The sequence below is a fragment of the Lithobates pipiens genome, unplaced genomic scaffold (assembly GCF_037356315.1).
Source record: "Lithobates pipiens isolate NorthernLeopardFrog02 unplaced genomic scaffold, aLitPip1_a1.2 Scaffold_19, whole genome shotgun sequence".
Classification (NCBI taxonomy): Eukaryota; Metazoa; Chordata; class Amphibia; order Anura; family Ranidae; genus Lithobates; species Lithobates pipiens.
The window spans coordinates 364,446,347-364,465,153 of NW_027507764.1; the positions used below are offsets into that span (position 1 = coordinate 364,446,347).

At 39.4% G+C, this 18,807-nt stretch overlaps 1 long non-coding RNA gene across 1 annotated transcript; it reads left to right on the forward strand.

Moving 5' to 3' along the window:
• The first annotated feature begins 15,870 nt into the window (after window positions 1–15,870).
• On the forward strand, window positions 15,871–17,904 carry LOC143998318 (uncharacterized). The gene is made up of 2 exons (XR_013277847.1): window positions 15,871–17,283; window positions 17,425–17,904. It is a non-coding gene; the product is annotated as an uncharacterized LOC143998318 (long non-coding RNA).
• Window positions 17,905–18,807: the final 903 nt, after the last annotated feature.

Below are 18,807 nucleotides of genomic sequence, written 5' to 3' on the forward strand. Positions count from 1 at the left end.
ACCAGTTTCTAGTAAATTTTCTCCCCCATTAGGCACATATGTCTAATTTATAACACAGCTTGAATGTAAAATGTAAAGATACAGTTCATCCACAGTATCACTGGATCTCTCATAAATGGAAGGATCGGTCTATTTAAACTTTGACTGTATCCTTCAGCAGAGACCATGTGACCAAATGCCTTGGCATTAAGTCAAATGACTATCTGCTGTCAGATTCCAGAGCAGCTACTATAATTTGGTCTTTAAACATAGATAAATAAATATGATGGAAAGAGTTAATTTTTAGGCTGACTGAGTTAAAGCATATCTGCAGTGTAGAGAATTACCAATTTTTAACAGCCGTCATGCATGCAAGAAAGTAGGATTCTCTATTACATCACACAAAGCTGTAATTTCAGGCACAGAAGAGGCAATGGAAACAAATGTATAGGGGCTTACAGCATGCAGAGAGCCCAGGGAGGACATCATCAGGGTGGTTATTATTGGTCATAGACCAATAGGAAGGCTGCATATGGTGAACTGATATAGCAATCCACAATGCGTCTGGTTCTGGGTAGTGGTTACTTGGTGGGGCAGGGGTGTGGGAATCACAATAATGGCAGAATAGAGTTAAATATACAGTATGTTGATAGTTAACCTCTTGCCAACCAGCCGCCATCATTATACTGCGGCAGGTTGGCTCGGCCGGCGCAAGTTACCATAGCTATACGTCAGCCGCTTTAAAAGCAATAACAGGCGTGTGCGTGCCCCCGCGGCACGTCGCCAGAGCCGATGCGCTTTGCCGGCTGCCGTGATGTCCGCGGGCCACCCGCGATCGCTCTACAGAGAGCCAGAATGGGAAACTGTCAATCTAAACAAACAGATCCCTATTCTGACAGGGAAGAAGAGAGATATCTGCTGTTCCTAGTGATCAGGAACCCAGTACCCAGTCAGTAACCTCCCCCCACAGTTAGAAACACCCCCTAGGGAACACTTAGCCCCTTAATCACCCCCTAGTGTTAACCCCTTCCCTGCCAGTGTCATTTATGCAATATACGCTTTTTGCATTTTTTGTTTACCAAGAAAGAAAAATAGATACTGGCTTAAACTGATGAAGACATTTGTTCTTTTTATTTATTTTTTGGGATATTTATTAAAGCAAAAAGTAAAAAAATATTATTACCTTGTTTCTAAATTGTCGGCCTTTTTTTTGTTTATAGTGCACATAAAAAACGGCAGAGGTGATCAAATATCACCAAAAGAAAGCTCTATTTGTGGGAAAATAGGACATCAGTTTTGTTTGTGTACGCTGCGCAATTGTCAGTTAAAGTGACGCAGTGCCGTATCGCAAAAAAAGACTTGGTCATTAAGGGGGTAAATCCTTTCGGGGCTGAAGTGGGTAAGACACATTTTGCAATTTTAGTTAAACTTTAATAATAATGTCACTGTGCACATTCACCTAACCCCCACCCCACATATACTCACCTTTTCCTGCAGTCCGCCACTGTTGTTGCAGGTTATAACTCCATAAATGTCATAGGGTTGATTTACTAAAACTGGAGCGTGCTAAGTCTGGTGCAGCTCTGCATAGAAACCAATCAGCTTCCAGGTTTTTTTTTTTTTTCCAAGCTTAATCAAATAAGCTGAATATACCAAAACAACCAAACCAACCAAATAACCAAACAAGTTATATTCTGCATGCACTGTTAGGGTGTATACATTTGCATATGATTCAATCAATTTATCAGTTAAAATATAAACCACTCCTCTACCTTATATATATATATATATATATATATATATATATATATATATATATGTATAGCACATACCCCCCCCGAAGGAGCGGCTGGTTTTCTTGGGCTTACCGTTTACCTCCTCAGCCTTGTAACTCGTTGTTCTTGTCTAGGGGTTCCAGAGGTTGATGGCCCAATAACTGCAGAGAACGACACTTGAATTCCTTTATGAATTTTTATTTACTTAAAACGTTGAACAGAAACACAGTCGTCAGTTGGGAATAGAGGGTATAGGTATGGAAGCTCAGGCACTTTGAAACTGCTGACACTTAATAAATGTCTCTCTCTAGGTAATCCAGGGAATAGCCACTCGCAACTGGATATTTCCACTGTCGGATAAATCCTAGTTTATTGACTTAGCAGCCAACGAATGAATCAAAGCGCAGTTAAAGCGACGCAGTGCCGAATCGCAAAAAGTGGTCTGGTCTTTGACCAGCAAAATGGTCCGGTCTGTAAGTGGTTAAGTACCCTCTCCCGGAATACACAGTGAGACAACACACCTGCTGATTGGCTCTGAGAGAGAGATTGGTACCCAATGCGTCCAACCAGACTGCGTTCCAATGCCTGTCAAAGGTGTCACCTACACCTATGACCAGGCAGAACATTAGTACAGCCCAGCTAAACTGATTCCAAAACCACAATTTAGAACAATTAACCCCAAGACTCAACTATAGTCTTGGGAAAAAACAAAATTTACAGACATAGCGCGTACTCTTCAGGAGTACCGGTGGTACATATACATAGAGAGAGAGAGAGAGAGAGAGAGAGAGAGAGAGAGAGAGAGAGAGAGAGAGAGTGGGAGAGAGTGTTGTGCAGACTTGGAAATGCAAGAGCAGAGACCTCAACTTCAGGTGACAGGGGAGAGAGGGAACATCTAATACAGGTATAACTATGCAGACACCATAACTGCTTTTGCTTTGTTTCGGGAATTATCTTTCATACCTTTTTATAAGGGTAAAAGTTCTGTTATGTGATCATGCATCTCTTCTTCTCGATAGTTGGGGACAGAGTTACAGGATACTGTGCAGACACTCAGTATGTCTGTATTCCATAGTCTGTTTAGCTTGAGGCTAGTTGCAGACTGTGCTTGAGCAGGGGGTGTGTTCAATAGACAGGCTTTAATTGGGAGGGGGTGTGTGCCAGAGGCAGGCTGTAATTGCTTGGGGGGAATTGGTGGTTGAACAAACTACCCAATAAGCCATGCTGTCTGCCTGCACAGTATCCTGTATCTCTGAATGGCCAACCAAAGGAGGAAAACAGACCAAGGAAAGACAGTTCGGCTTCTGTGTTTTGTGCTGTCAACCAGGTACTTCGAATGGTAAAGTAAATGAAAATGATAGAGACTATGGGGTTGATTTACTAAAGGCAAATAGTCTGTGCACCCGCAAGTGCACTTTATTTCAGAGCTTCCTTGAAGTGCACTTTCGGGTACATTGGCAGTGCACAGTATATTTGCCTTTAGTAAATTCCATCCCTGATTTATAAAATAAAAGTGAACACACACATAAAAAAAAATCAATATTTAGGGTAACATACACTTTAAAATGTAAACTATCACACAGTTATATCACATGAGTACAGATAAGCAAAAATGAGTTTTTATTTCCCTATAATTTCAGAAAAAATCAATAGAGAAGGCGAAAAGATGGTGCTTTCTTTAACCTTTATTTATTCAATTCATTGTCTAAAATTATTGATTCCCCAACCCTAGATACAGGCTCATGTAAAACAGCATACATTTTGTAACCATTGTCACACTTGCCTGGGATTGGTGGGTCTCTCCAAACATAGAATTTTTATGAGTAAGTATAATTGTTAATAAATTTTGTAAAAAAGTAATTGTGCACTCTTTTTATCAATCTCCATTGGTGAAAATATTTCTTCCACTACAGAGTATGAACAGTGATCTATCTCTTCCCCTACACAGTCCACTCCTCCCTTCAGTTAGAATACACACTAGGGAACACATTAACACCTTGATCACCCCCAGTGTTAACTCCTTCCCTGCCAGTGACATTACAGTAATCAATGCATTTTTATAGCATTGATCGCTGTAAAAATGCCAATGGTCCCAAAAATGTGTCAAAATTGTCCGATGCGTCCGCCACAATGTCCCAGTCCTGATAAAAATCGCAGATCATCACCATTACTAGTAAAAAAATAAATTATAATAAAAATGCCATAAAACTATCCCCTATTTTGTAGACGCTATAACTTTTGCGCAAACCAAGAAGACTACATATCGGCCTAAACTAAGGAAAAAAAAATGTTTTTGATATATTTTTGGGGGAAATTTATTATAGCAAAAAGGAAAAAATATTGCACAAATTAAAAACAAGAGCTTAACTGGACTTTATATGAATTACGGGGTTAAAAAACAAACAAGATGGCTATTGAAAAGATTTAATATTTATTTGTCTAGCAAAGCATGATTAGATATATTTAAAGAGGTGCGCAGACATACATATCATTAATATAAAAAAATAATTCTTTAATCACTCATGGTGACCGATACAAAATAAGTTATAAAGGCGCACCTCAATTATATACATAAAAACAACTAATGGTAATGACAAAATAGACAATTGATAAAGTATTGCAGCTACATGAATCTATGACTTCATGATTGTTACATTAAATTAAATAAAACGAGCATAATTGATACAATATTATATATTTTCCCTTTTCCCTTTCCCCATTATTTGAAAAAATATTGCGTTTTTTTGCCACTATTTTTTTGTTTATAGTACAAAAAATAAAAACCGCAGAGGCGATCAAATACCACCAAAAGAAAGCTCTCTTTGTGGAAAAAATGGACATCAATTTTGTTAAGGGGGCCACGTCGCACAACTGTACAATTGTCAGCTAAAACGATACAGTGCCGAATCACAAAAAGTGCTCTACTCAGGAAGGGGGTAAAATCTTCTGGGGCTGAAGCGGTAAAGCATCAAAGCAGTCAAGCAGTCTCTAATGTCCTGGAAATGGTACCATGAGTTTTTTCAGGCCTGAGCAATTGTGCTCTTGGCCAACAAAAATAGGTAGGATGCTAACTCTTGTTGATGGGCATATCGGCCCAAGCAAAGGCGTAGCTTGAAGCTTGTGGGCCCCGATGCAAACGTTGACCTGGGCCCTCCTCTCCCATTACTTCCAACATGTGTACAGATACATCCACCACACGCCAAGATACTCAAAGTGGCTTAAGAGTTTTGAGTTCCCAGAGTTCCTCTTAACATCAGAGGACAAGGATCACCACTGAAGAATCAGAGGACAGAGACCCATGGCAGGTCACGTGGCATAGCTCCTTTCCCATCCCAGCTCCCCCCCACTACACAGGGCTGAAATCACATTCCTTTATACACAGTCTGTCAGTCTTCACAGGGTGTGTTTGGCTTTTATATAGTCTTCTGACTTGTGAAATTCTCTGATCGGAGCGCCAGTGTAGTTGCAGTAGGCATATACACCCTGTGCAGATCATGGCTAACTGGCTGTGTTGTAAAGTGATGTGATTTCAGCCCTGCGGAGGAGAAACAGTATAGAGGACTGTAATGGGAAAGAAGCTCAGCATCTGGGCATAGCATGCAGGGTGGAGGGGGTGGTCAGGGGGCTTGGGGGGGGGGGGGCAACATAGATCTGGGAGGGCAAAGCCATGTGACACAAAATCTGGAGCCTGCAGCCCTTTTTTTTAGCAATTTCTGAAGGTTTCCCTGTCAGTGTTGTCAGGTGTTAGGGGAAGGTCACCTCCCGGAGGTGCATGTCTTTTCCCTAGTTGTCAGGGAAGTAGGGTAAGTAGACATCCCTGGGTGGGGGGGGGGGGGGGGTACAGAGAATCCCAGCTGGTGACTAGCAGACACTGAGCAGTGTCATACCTCACCAGTGACATTGAGTCCCATTGTTGCTACAGGTCAGTACTCTCCTCTTCATAGTTATTTCATAGTTATTTCATAGTTAGTAAGGTTGAATAAAGACACCAGTCCATCCAGTTCAACCTGAGTGTCTACAATTGTCCCTGTATATTGCACACTCACATCGGTCCCTACCCTCAAAGAGCCCACAATCCAAGGTCCCTATTCATATACTAGGGCCAATTTTGTACAGAAGCCAATTAGCCTACCTGCATGTCTTTGGATTGCCTCTTCTTGCCTCATTGAGCTTGGTTACCATTGCATGTTACCAGCACACAGCACAGAAACGTCCCCATCCTGGGCTGTTCTCACCTTGTGCTCCTCTACATTCGGGAAATGGCTCACTGCTTCTACCCAGTCAATGGGAACAGAGGGGTGTGGACTGTGGAAGGCAAAGTATAAGCCCAGTACTGGAGCTTGCCTGTGGGGCCCTAGGGAAGATCAGAGCTGGATTTTGTGGAGGATATGATGATATTACAGGGAGGCTGTAGGAGCCCCCTGGAGCTAGGTGCGGGGTTGCGATTGTGACCCTTGCAACCCCTTATACTATGCCCATGGGCCCAGGATACATCAGTTATACCTTTAAATGCTTCTGCTATCATTTGAAAAAATACAGTTTATCTTTTTTTTTTTTCCATGAAATTTTTTATTAGTATTAAAAGAAGCAAATACAGAAATGCAAAATGTGAAATAAATGAATAGACATTGTGCGTATTCGCATACTATTACAGGATAAATCTGACCAAACATATGGAACAATCAAGTCGTATTAATATTCAAACAACTTTTCTGAAGCTCCACTAATTACTGGTGATTACAACAATGCAGAATACGGGAGCTTATCGAGCCCTATCTCTCAAAGTATGGGATCGGAGTTAATAATAGTATCGATCACATATTCACTTCAGAAAATGATCCGTAGTGTCTGTGTCCTGGCTCGCTGTATGTGAGATCATGTAAAGAGAAGTGTTATCATCTGTCTTGATGAGTTTAAGGAGCAAGGAAGGATGTCAGTCCATCAAGGTAAGCTAGTCTTTTTTTTGGAGGGGGGGGGAAAGTCAGTCTTCTAGAGGGGGGTAGGGGATACAGGGGGCGATGGAGAGGGGGGATATTGGGGGGGAAGGTCAGGTAGAGAGTGTGGGTAAGCAGTTTATCTTGTTCCATATGAGACTTCTTTAATTTTCCATACCACTTAGGATCTTCAAATAATAATAAGTAAAATGCTTGAATTTAGTTTACATCGACTGCAAAACATGATTGGTAGAAGCTTGCATGTAATGGGTAAAGTCATGTGCACGCTGATGCACCTCACTGTTACAAATGTAGAATGAGCAGTGCCATTATTTGTGGTCAGATGTGGTCTCTATGCTTACTACAATTCCCATAATGCTGAATGCATCTGTAGGTAGATGTGTAGTCCAACTTAGGGGCAAGCAAGAAAGGGTGGCTACCTTCACAACCACAAGGGGGGCATGGAGAGCAAAGGTAGATGTGTAGTCCATATCGGGGGCAAACAGGAAAGGGTGTCTACTTTTACATACACAAGGGGGTAATGGAGGACAACAGTAGCCACCCACTAACAGGAAATCTGAGAATATTAGAAAAAAAACCTTTCGATTCAGAGATTAAATAAAGGAGGCGAGGGATAGAAGGTATATTCTACTTATGGTTAAACATATAGCATTTATTTTATTTAAAAAAAAAGTGTGAGTTAAGTGTCACTTTAATCCTCAGATAACAGACCCTCTGAACAAGACTGATCTGCCTGCAAACCTGGGGGGAAGCGATATGCTGTTGATGTGAACCCCTTGGTGATACCTGCATATTGCATTGCTGCACCATTGAACACTTTCTTCATTCAGCCATTCATTTGTCAACAGATTACCAGCTCAAGTGTAAATAGAACTCTTTCTGTGAAACCACTATACCCAGCAGAGCACTTATGGAGGAGTGGCACACCTGAATAACAGGCTCAGCTCGAGAGCAGACTTTGCCGGCTGGAGAGGCAAACCATGTTTCTGGTACATATGGTCTCCTACAGGGATCGGGTGATAGCCATGAGACTCCACTACTTTGCTTGAAATACAGGTTTGCAGTGGAGGTAATTGTAAACTAGCTTATCTGGCCAGAAATAAATATTAAATACCTATGTCTGTATATGCAAGGTGGCCATTTTTGGTATTTAATAAACGGTGCTATAAGCCTGCAGGGTTGGAGTTTACTATATGATATAAGAAACGAAAGAAAATTCATCAGTACATTTTGTAGCAGAGGATTATTTTTAATGTTTGTTTTAATATTGCATAAATAAATGTGTTTATTTTCATTTATTAACCTGGTTATTACTTAAACCTATTTACATAAAGTACTAACACAGCATAGTGATATTCTTTCATAAATGATTACCTAAAGGTTACAAATGTATATGATGATTTTAAAAAATTTTTATTATTATTATTATACAGGTTTTATATAGCGCCAACAGTTTGCGTGGCGCTTTACAACATGAGGGCAGACATTCCAGCTACATTACAATTTGGTGCAAGAGGAATCAGAGGGCCCTGCTCGTTAGAGCTTACAATCTAAAAAGGAAGGGGCAATTGATACAAAAGGTAATAGCTGTGGGGAGATGAGCTGATGGAGGAAGTAAAACAGTGTTAGTTAGAAGCAGGATAGGCTTCTTTGAAGAGAAGGGTATTATTATACTGGATTTATATAGCACCAACATTGTGCGCAGGGCTTTTCTTTGGATCCTACATCTCATTTTCTGCTGACCAGTGGTGTCGCTAGGGGGTGGCTTCTGGAGCTATAGCCCCGAATCTGGGGTCCATAGCCCCAAGTCTCTTACCGGGTGCAGCGGTCAGGGCATGCGCAGGGCACCATTTTTAAATGTAAAGCAGCAGTGAGGTCTCGACGGTGTCACGCACCTCTCATAACGGCCGCGTAAGACCCCTCTGCATCCTCTGATTACCTCCTGTTATTGCTCTCCTGCACCATGTCCGCAGCCTCTATTATCTCCTCCTGCACCATGACTCTTGCTTTATTTTCTTACCAGATATCAAATTTATTAAATTTATATATAGTAATGGTGGCCAACAGTTGGGTTTCTATATTTCTCAGACACATATGTGGGTACAGATCTCATTAGTAGAAATTAAAAAATCTGAAGTGAGATATGTTGTGTAAATATTGTTTAATTTTATATACAGTATATATCAATAACAAACCATGGGATCCACGTGCATATATATATATATATATATATATATATATATATATATATATATATATATATATATATATATATATATATATATATATATATACACACACACACACACACATATATATATATATATATATATATATATACACACACACATACACACATATATTATACAGGCATACCCCACTTTTAAGTACACAATGGGGTTTATTTACTAAAGCTGGAAAGTCAGACTCACTTCTGCATAGAAACTTTAAGCTTTGGTAATAAAGCCTGATTTTGTACTTTCCAGCTTTAGTAAATAAACACCATTGCGTACTTAAAAGTGGAGTATGCCTGTATACATGTGCATGCCCACCCAAGCGTATGAATTTCTCTACTTCTCTGCTATGGGTTTTAGCTCCAGATCTTTTGTAGACCTATCAACGCCCCTGCTGCTGACTATACATGTCCTTACTGTTGGCCTTTCTTGATGCAAATTGTTCCATTGATATGTATGTCAAAAATTCTATTGCTATAGTTGCATGTGTATTGTTAACATTGCAATACATGCTTTAGGCTTTCTAATATTATTTGTAACATTTGCAGTGCTTTTCATGATTGTTAGCACGACAGAAGCTGTCACCAGAATAAGGATGTTATCTTTAAAAATATGTGAACAAACCACTGAAAATGATTAAATACTTACGTACACATATATAACGCATTTACTCATGCTAAAAACAAATAATAAAAGACTTCATCTCTCATTTTGATCTTATAAATATATTTCTTTATAATTATAAAGGCCTTGATCAGCTAGTATAAAGGTCATATGAATCAACTATTTCCATTTTGATTATTTAATGTTATATATTTTTACAAACACATAGACTGGAAATAGGTATTTTACAAACATGATCTATAGCTCACAAATTACAAGTCTTGATGTTTTCTGTCACTCCTGTCAGTGTCTGTGAGAATTAATTTAAAATATTCATCTTTAATTTCCTGTCCTCAGCTGGTTTACATAGACAAGCAATTCTTTTCTCATTTAGCACTCCTCATTACACAGGTGACATAAATCAAGAGGAGGGAGGAAGAATTTGACGTATCTCATCAGAGCATACACAAGGCATACTTTGCTCGACTCCACCCACTGTTGTTTGTACAGAGGAAATTAGAACTTGCAACGTCTTGTATCATTTACTCGATCCCTACATATGAATCAGAACAAATGCTGATCTAGAGTGATTCAAAAATATGGCATCAAGGCATGCAGGGAAATCATCAAAAGCTTTACTGTTAAAAATGTCACAAATTGTTTTTAATATATGCGCTTCATTAAAAACAGATCAATTCAACAGTCTCTTATAGGCTACCATGCAAAAGTATTTAAAAAAAAAAAAAAATTGTATTGTACAGAGATCATTAGGCAACTGCCTTTGACATGAATGGAGCATCCAATTCAGTCAAAGAGAACAATAGTGGAAGCACTTTCTCTAGAAAAGCTTCCTGTCGTTTCTCTTTAAGCTGTCAAGGTCTTTTCCCTTCACACTGGATGGAACTTTTCTTCAAGTTACTTACTGCCCCCCTTTGCTTTAGCGCAGAACTGCAGAGTGATAAAATGTTTAGATCGACTGTGATGATAAACGCTTATTTTATTAACACTACTAGCTGAACCGTCTATAACAGTACCCTGGTTTACATTTACTTTCCAAATATAATACAATTATTAATAATTAATTGGTTAATAATAATTAATAATAATTTCTACTATAATTAATTCATATTTTCTACTATATTTGTCATAATGTTGAATTTAAGATGTTAAGATGATAGCCTGGTTACAGAAAATACATGCTATATATTATAATTAGGGATGATCAAAGCAAATGAATTCAAATTTTCTACTATATTTGTTATAATGTTGAATTTAAGATGTTAAGATAACCTGGTTACAGAAAATACATGCTATATATTATAATTAGGGATGATCAAAGCAAATGAATTCAAATTTTCTACTATATTTGTTATAATGTTGAATTTAAGATGTTAAGATAACCTGGTTACAGAAAATACATGCTATATATTATGATTAGGGCTGAACCAAGCAAATAAATTCCTATTTTCTACTATATTTGTTATAATATTGAATTTAAGAGGTAAAGATGATAACCTGGTCACAGAAAATACATTCTGTGGAAAAATGAATTCATATTTTCTACTATATTTTTTTAATTGAACCACTTCCGGACTGACTCCTGATGATATATGTTGTTGGCACTTTGAAGAGGGATATCGTTGTTATGGCAGCAGCTAGCCGGCATAACCCCTGTATCCTCTTCTTCAGCGAGTGGTTCGGTTTTAGATAAAAGTGGTCTCTCTGGTGGAATCGCCGCAAGATCACTTTTATCACTGGCGGGAGAGGGCTCCCCCGCTCTCCGGTGTCCTCCGCCGCTTACCAGAGCCATTGGTAGCAGAGGCGATCAGGTTCTGCTCCCTGTTAGGTATGGAGATGACTGAGGGGAAGATGGCCACCCATCTCTATACCATTGCAGGGCATAGCTCTTAAAAGGACGTTTTTTTTTTTTCAAACGACAAAATATTTTTGTTTTGCATTTTAGTGTAAATATGAGATCTGAGGTCTTTTTGACCCCACATCTCATATTTAAAAGGTCCTGTCATGCTTTTTTTCTATTACAAGGGATGTTTACATTCCTTGTAATGGGAATAAAAGTAAAAAAAAATATTAAAAGAACAGTGTAAAAAGAAATAGTAAAATAAATAAGAAAAAAAATGTTAACATGCCCCGTCCCGCTGAGCTTGCGTACAGAATCGATCGCGTACGTGAGTAGCGTCCGCATATGAAAATGGTGTTCATACCACACATGTGAGATATCACTGTGATTTTCAGAGTGAGCGCAATAATTCTAGCCCTAGATTTCCTCTTTAACTCAAAACATACAACCTGTAGAATTTTTAAGGGTAAAAGTTTGTCGCCATTCCATGAGCGGGTGCAATTTTGAAGCATGACATGTTGGGTATCAATTTACTCGGCGTAACATTATCTAAGGCCGCGTACACACGGGCAGACTGTCTGCCCAACTTAGTCCGCTGAACAGTGTTTCAGCGGACAATCCGCTCGTGTGTGGGCTTCAGCGGACTTTTTCAGCGGACAGTCTGACGAACAAAGTCTTACGGAATTTCCGTAAGACAGTCCGTTCAAACGTGGTTTTGTCCGTCCAAACTTGGTTTCAGCGGACAGTCCGCTCGTGTGTAGGCAAGTTGGACGGACTAAGTATGGCGCATGCTCAGAAAGGGTTTACACGGCCGAAGGTTGCATTGCAGTGTATAGGACGTCGTTTTTCTAGTCCCGTCATACGTGCTGTACACGTCATCACGCACGCTTTCAGCGGACTGTCTGCTCATCGTGTGTGGTCAAGTCCGTTCATGCTAATTTTGAACGGACTGTCTGTCGGATTGTCTGCCGAACTTAGTTGGGCAGACAATCCGCCCGTGTGTACGCGGCCTAACTTTACTGTTATCTTATTTTTTATGCAAAAAAGTGTATTTTTTCTAAAAAAAAAAGTGTGCTTGTAAGACAGCTGCGCAAATACGGTGTGACAGAAAGTATTGCAGTGCCATTTTATTCTCTAGGGTTTTAGAGATTTTTAGGACACACATTTTTATTTATTTTTCAATTTTTTAGCATGGTTATTTTCCTTAAAATCTATACTAGACAGGAAGGGCATGGTATAGATTTCCTGGGAGAACTCACACTTTTTTTTTTTTTTAAGAGTGGGGTACCTCCTTAAATTTCATTCCAGAATTAGGTATGAAACAGAAAAAATGGATACAGTTTAAATTGCTGGCAAATTAAATTTTATTGCCTGCTTCTTTAAAAAAAAAAAATGCATACAAATCCCTGCAAAGGTCCCCCAAAATACATAGCAGACCTCTGCTGTGTATTTTAAGTGACCTTTAGAGTCTGTATGCTGTTTTTTTTTTTTTTTTTTTTTTTTTTTTTAGGAAGCCAAGAGGCAAATGTTGTTTGCCACAAATTTAACTTTTTTTCTTTAGTAAATGTCAGTTCTTTAAAATAATCTCTGCTTACATCTGGTATGCCGGACCAGTGCGCATGTGCCAGTGACGTCACTGGTTGCATTCAGTGTAAATATCTCCTAAACAAAAGTGCAAGTTTAGGAGATATTCACTTTACCTACAGGTAAGCCTATAATAAGCCTAAAGTAAGCCTGTACATGTTAAAAAAATGAATTTAGTACCACAGAAACCCACAAGCCTACGGATTAGGGATGAAGCTTGGGTTTGGAGCCACTTTGGGTTTGTAGCTTCCATTTTCACATTTCAACAAAACTCTGAATTTATAGCTACAAGATCACGCCAGACCCACAATGCATGAAAAAAAAAAAAACCTTGTCCCTGGCTAAAGGGGTCTCTGACAGTCTAAAATCTGAAAGAATAGACATGGAAAGGGAGATTTGAAACAAATGCCTTCAAGTGGTTCTAGAGTTAATTTTTACCTTAATACATTAAGGTAAAAAAAACTTTCTGAGTGGAGCTCCCCACCCCAGCTTCCCCTTATACTTACCTGAACCCCATCTTGATGCAGCACTGTGCATGAGAACAGTGACTCCCCCAGGTCTCTGTCTCCTCATTGGCTCCCACAGCAGCAGGAGCCCATTTGCTCCTGCTGCTGTTAATCACAGCCAGTGAGCCAATGAGGAGAGAGCGGGAGGTGGGGCCAAGCCGTGTGAATGGACAATGCCCATTCAAAAGAACATGGCTCGGGAGCGAGCCTGCTCGGTTACCCCTCGGGGAAAGCGGCTTGCTATTGGAGGCACTCGGCAGGGGGGAGGAGCCAGGGCTGCTGGTGGGGGGGCCCAAAAAGAAGAGGATCGGGGCTACACTGTGCAAAACCATTGCACAGAGCAGGTAAGTATGATATGTTTGCTATTATTAAAAAAAAAAATTTAAACCTTTAGAATCACTTTAACTAATAGAATATATATATTTTTAAATAATTGACATGCTTTCACTGACTGCATACATAATGATATCAGTGACCTTAAAGGGATCCAGCACACCCTACCTGGGTGATAATACAGGCATCTGCTGTTCTTTCAAACAATTACCTTTTTTATAAAAAAATACTTGGCTTACCTTACAGCACAATTGAAGTCTCATGTGCCCCTGCTCTACTTTATGTTATGATTTTTGTCTGTCTTTTAAAATGTACGTTAGGCCTGGCTTTTCTTGCTTCCAATAGGTATATGTGACCTCACCGCCTCCAGGAATAGCTGGAGTCTCAGAGTCCCACAAAAACGCACAGTGACATCACCGGGGCTCCCTGTAAGCATCAGATGCTGGGGCTAAGGTAAGTATTTTTTTTTTTTGTGTATGTCAGGTTATTACTGTCTAGGTCCCCTTTAAGGAGATTCACCTTCTCCATTTGGCCTGTTTACACTAAATTATTGTTAATATCACTGAAAATTGAAGTAAAATAAAATTACTAATTTTGGGTTGTCAACAGAATCACCAGAACAGGAATAGAGGGGATGTCTTCCAATGGGGATACTAATATTGCTGACCCTGTTGACAACCCAGGATTTCCTCACTTTGTAGGGAATTTCTCTTCCTGTTTTGGAAGTAAAGGGAAATCTACCCAATAGAGTGCAAATGTCCAAAAAATCTTAAATACATATCTCTAAATGGAGATATTTGGCTTTTGGAGATAAGGGCCTTTCTATTTTCATAGAGGGTCCACGTTAAATGGTGACAAAGGTGGAATATTTTTGGGCAATGTGCATCATCACAGCAGCACAGAGTTTTGTTTAGGAAAGCATGTGATGGAGATTTATAAGCAAGAGATTTTGAGAGACAGGGTGGAACGTAGGCACCCCATAATGCAAAATACCCAGACAAAGACCTTGATATCATCAACTGTTAGTTTCATGAGAGCTAGCACTTAAAATAAAAATAAGCTTTCCAAGATTCATTTTAAAACTTATGAGATGTTAGTAGTTGGGTTTATATCTACTTTAGCAAACTATACTTGAGTGCTTTGAATTGCAGTGCTGAGGTACATTTTGTTTTATGTGCCCCACCTGTTATACACAATTTTTTCTTTTTAAGGGCTAATATCCGCTACATCTGTTTGATAGCTCTTTACACCATAGCTATTTTCCTGGTGTATTTTCTCTTTTTTTCTCGATTATAACTTTTGACTTTGAGTGATAAGAGTAAGGTTACTAATTTCTCTGGGGCAGTCACTGTTGTGAATGGTCTGTCCCTCTGTCCCTTGTCCCCATTTTTTAATAAAGGTGAACTTTTTTGGAGTACGGCTATCCAGCGTTCTATTTCTTCCCTTGGAAACAGGCTTCCATGGATTTGTCCCTTGGAGCCTGGCACCATAGTGCATTGTAGTGCACAACCTTCAACCCAAATCACACTGTGCAAGAGTCAGTTCATACATTAGAGTTCCATACTACATGATCCGAACCCCATTACCTGCAGACACCCTGGCCCTGCCTCCTCTGCTCTTATTTGTTTCTGGTGTGGCTGCTATACAGCATCCCTACCAATCACAAAGCATCCCTGGTCTGAGCTTGCGCACCCCGGGCTTTATCTTGAAAATATGGTAACCTTAGATTAGAGTGCATCAGTCCAAACTGGCATCAAGATGCTGAGCATGGGGGTAAGTTAGATATATATTTTCTTTATCAGCACAGCAGAAGATATGTAAAAAAAGGACCACACTGCAAAGCTACGTAGACCAGCCCTAGGGATAGCAGTAGCCTGTAATTCCTCTGACATCCCATAGCCAGCTTGTGGGATTATGGTAGACTTAGCATAAAAGGAGGAAGAAAATGGTCCATTAGCAGCACTTGCATAAAACCAGCTTCTCTGCACCTGTGATGGGCAAGATAAGAAAGGATTTGTCAGCCACTTCACTACCTCCCACATAATGAGCCACTGGTGCGGAGGGGACCCAGCTCCCCAAAGCTTCCTTTAGTGCCATAGTTACATTGGAGAAGGAAGAAGTGAGGGAGGAAGAGTAGAGGTTTGAGTAGATGGAGGAAGAGATAGAGGAGGGAGAGAAGGAGATCACATCAGCAAGGCTCACCACCTACAACCTCCATGTAGCAGCAACTCTACCTCTCCCTTTAGGCATATTTCCTTTTAGTCCCACCACCATCTAGAGCTGCACTGTACTGACAATGTACAATATTAGTAGCTATTTTATCTCAAATAATACACTATAATGTTTACTTCAAGACAAAAACCTGCCTTGCCACTCCCTTTTATATTGCTACATAACCAAATTGACTCAATACTTTCATGACAATGACTAATATTTGTGGCTATTGTCTCTACTATAATACACTTTAAATATGAATATGGATTTATTGAAGATAAACCCGGTTTTGTCTCTATTTTATACCTGTCTAAGTGCTCGAATACTGTCTTTTGCAGGCTGATTTGCAAAAAATAATAAATGCACATTTTTTCCAGCAAATATATGTGCATTTATTATTATTTTTTTGTAAAAGGTAGAGTTGAAGTGAAACTAAACACACGCTGTTTAATTTTTATTGTCCCTTCTATTTCTGTATATGGATGATGGCACTGTAATTATTTTAATTAAAAAAATCTAAGTACCTTTTTTCCTAATCTACAGTGCATCAAAAAAGTATTCATACCCCTTGAAATTTTCCACATTTGTAATGTTACAACCAAAAATGTAAATGTATTCAATTTGTGATTTTATGTGATAGACCAACACAAAGTGACACATAATTGTGAAGTGGAAGAAAAATGATAAATGGTTTTCAAAAGTTTAAAAAAATTAAATATCTGAAAGTGTGGTGTGAAAAGCGGCCGCTCGTTGCGTTTTCCATGCTCACTGGTTGCTGTGGCAACCATGCATATCTGCGCTGTCTTTCCTCTACAATGGGTGTTCGGCTCTGTTTACTTCCAGCGTGGTGGCACCGGGCAGGTGATAGTGCGGGGCGTGGTGAAATCATCATGCCGTCCGCCGCATCCATGCCTGTCTTTAAAAGCAGGCATCAGCGGGACATGCTCCGCCGCCGCAGTGTGTGACGCTGCATGCCTGTGATGCCAAACGACCTGGTTAATAGAGCTCCCTCCTGTAGCTTGCTTACCTACAGGTATGACATTGAGCCTGCCATGAGTTTATTATTTTTTTGTTATTACTCATGTGTTTACAAATTAACTTTTTCTTTTTTGATTTAATGGCGACTGACAACTTTGAGTGGCTTAGAATATTTTTCTTTGCAGATTTTCTGCTGGACTTCTTTTTTGGCTCCACATTCATGACTACTGCGGCCCCTTGGGTCATATATTCTCGATTACTGAGGTATGCTTTGTATTATGCCCACAATATGAATTCTCCTTCCCAGTCTTTCGGATGGTTTTTTTTTCTTGAGTTTGCAATTTATCCTCTTTTCTACATTAATTAATAATATAGAATTCAATTTTTTTTTCTTTTTTCTCTTAGATGTTAGATTTTGAGCCACCTTATAAAAGAAGCCCTGTACAGCCATATGCGTGCTAACCTTTGCCCCATGTGTGAGACTTGTGTGAATACCTGGTGGCCCACTTGGTATGTGTTGTCGCTCTATTACATCTTTGGTGCACTTTTGCGTTGGTTTTCATGCCCCCATCCCAGCAGCACTTTCACACGATGACTTCTTGATGACATGCCCTTATGCAATATTCTCATGATGTATGTCCTAGAATGTAATGCACTTAATTGCCATTTTGTTATTTATAGATGTATTTTGATTTCATACAGTGTGATCCCTCCCGACTACTGCCCCTGACGAAGGGACATCTGTGTCCCGAAACGTGTCAGACTGTCTGGATTCTGTGGGAATACAACTTCAAGTCTCATCCAATTTGTATTTGGTTTGACATTTTGTGATTTGTATATTTGTATATATGTATATTGGTTTTAATAAAATTATCTATTTTGTAATTCTTGTACTTTGTTGCCTCTAAAGTCCGACCCTATTGGGGGGTATTCCTTTCTTTTTGAATTGGTCATACAAGGGATGTTGGCAACCTTTCAGTGATATAGTTTGGATGTTCTTTTATTCATTTCATGACCTGAAAGTAGAAGTGTAGCCTAAAACTAAAATGTTTAAATCTACTTGCAGCCACAATCTAATCTATCTAGCCCTGTAATGCAAAAATCGCTATACATACCTCTTCTGAAGCTACTCCAGTCTGGTCTCCTGGCCTGAAGCTGTGTCCAGGGGACAGTGGACAATGGCTGGGAAATGCCTGGGAAGTGATGTCACCTATAGAGTTACTATTGAGCTTCCATTGTCAGCTGCTTCCTCTTCATCCACCTACACAGAGAAGCCACTGCTGATTGCTCAGCTTAGGAGCATACCAGAGCAGCTTCAGGAAAGGTATGTATTGCGATTTTTGCTTTACAGGGCTAGATAAGTTAATCTTAGATTGTGGCTGCCAGTAGATTTAGAGATTTTAGTTTTAGACTGAACTTCTACTTTAAGTAGCAGAGCACAGGAAAAGCCCACAGAGTTTTGTCAGTGCATAAACCAATTCGGTCATTCAAGAGAATTCTATTGTCTTCATCAAAATCAAATAGCTCTTGGATTATAATTTTTTAATCATAAAATAATTTTCTCTAAAAAAGTGAAAATAAAGAAGAATGATTATTGTATGACAAATCCTTCAGGTGTGTGTGTATATGTGAACATTTATATTAAAGTAGCATTAATTTGATTTAAACCCTTTCCACTCTAGAGTATATCTTGTAATTAATAACAATGGCCAAGCAGAGTGTGTTTAAGAGGAACTGTCTGCCACGATTGAAGTGTCAGACTCGGAGGCCAGTGGCTAAGCAGTCGAA